A 2500-nucleotide genomic window follows, 5' to 3' on the forward strand; every position below is an offset into this window, starting at 1 on the left:
GGGTACTAGAGGGAGCGATGGAAAGAAAAAGCACAACATGATACATGTGAGGTTTAGAGAGAGAGACTGAGAGAGAGAGGGATGGAGAGATAGAATGAGAGAATGAGAAAGAGAGAGGGATAGAGAAAAGGTTGGAGAGAGAGGGATAGAGAGAGAGAATGAGAGAGAGGGGGTGGAGAGAGAGAGACTTGATTTCCTTTGCCTACTTGTCCTGAGACTGGGTCAAGCACTCAGGTTCTTACACCACAGCCGCACACACCTCACACACACGCCTCAAGACTCATGCACTCAGTGATCATCATCCCCGTCCCCAAAAAAACTAAGATAACAGGACTTAATGACTACAGACCCGTAGCTCTGACCTCTGTTATGATGAAGTCATTTGAGCGGCTTGTGTTGCGGCATCTCAAAGCCATCACTGACCCTCTACTGGATCCCCTGCAGTTTGCCTACAGAGCTAACAGGTCTGTAGACGATGCAGTAAATATGGCCCTTCACTCCATCCTCCAGCACCTGAACACCTCAGGCGCCTATGCCAGGATCCTGTTTGTGGACTTTAGCTCTGCCTTTAATACCATCATCCCGGCTCTGCTGCAGGACAAGCTTCTCCGGCTGAGTGTGCCTGACTCCATCTGCAGGTGGATTACAGACTTCCTCTCTGACCGGAGGCAGCATGTGCGGCTGGGAAAACATGTCTCTGACCCCCGGACCTTCAGCACCGGTTCCCCTCAAGGCTGCGTTCTTTCCCCTCTACTATTCTCCCTGTACACCAACAGCTGCATCTCCAGTCACCAGTCCGTCAAGCTCCTCAAGTTCACGGACGACACCACCCTCATTGGGCTCATCTCTGGTGGGGATGAGTCTGCCTACAGGTGGGAGATTGACCATCTGGTGACCTGGTGTGGACAGAACAATCTGGAGCTCAATGTGCTGAAAACAGTGGAGATGATTGTAGATTTCAGGAAGGAAGAACCCAGCCTCACCCACCCCCAACACCCTGAGGGACGCCCCAGTTGACAGTGTTGAGTCCATCCGCTTCCTGGGCACCATCATCTCCCAGGACCTCAAGTGGGAGCTAAACATCATCTCCCTCACCAAAAACACCCTCACACACACACACACACACACACACACACACACACACCCACACGCCTCAAGACTCATGCACTCAGTGATCACTGGACACACACACACACACACACACACACACACACACACACACACACACACACACACACACACACACACAAACACACACACACACACCTCAAGACTCATGCACTCAGTGATCACTGGACACACACACACACACACACCCACACACCCACACACCCACAGACACACACACACACACACACACACACACACCCTATCACTCACACACACACACACACACACACACACACACACACGCCTCAAGACTCATGCACTCAGTGATCACTGGACACACAAACACAGACACACACACACACATACACACACACACACACACACACACACACACCCTCACACACACACACGCCTCAAGACTCATGCACTCAGTGATCACTAGACACACACACACAGACACAGATACACAGACACACACACACACACACACACACACACACACACACACACACACACATACACAACTCAAGACTCATGCACTCATTGATCACTGGACACACACACACACACACACACACACACACGCGCCTCAAGAATGTCACAGAATGGAAATGGAAACATATGTAGCTCAAAACAGACAGTACACTGTGGCAACCGACCACAACTTGACCACAGCGTCTGATGCCAAACTGAGGAGAACACTGATCAAATACAGACTGAGCGAGCACAACATGGCAGTAGAGGTAGGCCGGCACAGACAGACCTGGCTGTCCAGAGAGGACAGGTTGTGTTCCTACTGTGGCCAGGGAACAGTGGGAGAGAGGGAGAGAGAGAGAAAGAGAGAGAGAGAGAGAGGGATAGAGACAGAGAGAGAGGGAGGGAGAGCAATGGAGGGTGATCAATATGTAACAGAACAGAGAGCACAGGTGAGACCCAATCCTCTGCTATCAGCTTGAAGTCCTATTCAGATACCATTAGGGCATTCAACTGGATCTCTTCCAAAACTGACACCTATGTCCTTGAAATTGGGCAAAACAGTGTGCCAACTTCTCTCTCACACACACACACACACACACACACACACACAGTGTGTGTAGGGCACAAGGGAACAGGTGGTTGTATTCTGAAAGCCAATCGATTTCCCCATTAAGCCCACTGAATGCAGACGAGCCATGAAATTCCTAATTGTGCCGGCCAAATAGGTAAGATAAATCAAATAAACCCCTCTAATTATCTGCACTTGTTTTGCCCTGTGAAGGTCAGCTAAACGAATGCAAAATGAGGGTGAAAAACAGACCCCAGTCCACACGTGCCTTTTTACAGCCAAGGTGCGAGGGAACCAGATGAGCTTCTCATGGAGTAAACCCTGACATTTTGCCTAAAACGGATG

General features: G+C 50.2%; 1 protein-coding gene across 1 annotated transcript in view; it reads right to left on the reverse strand.

The window, feature by feature from the left end:
* Positions 1–2500, reverse strand: part of tspan12 (tetraspanin 12) — a 22828-nt gene that overhangs the window by 5536 nt on the left and 14792 nt on the right. The window lies entirely within an intron of this gene.

This window comes from Sprattus sprattus, assembly GCF_963457725.1.
Source record: "Sprattus sprattus genome assembly, chromosome: 14".
Lineage (NCBI taxonomy): Eukaryota > Metazoa > Chordata > Actinopteri > Clupeiformes > Clupeidae > Sprattus > Sprattus sprattus.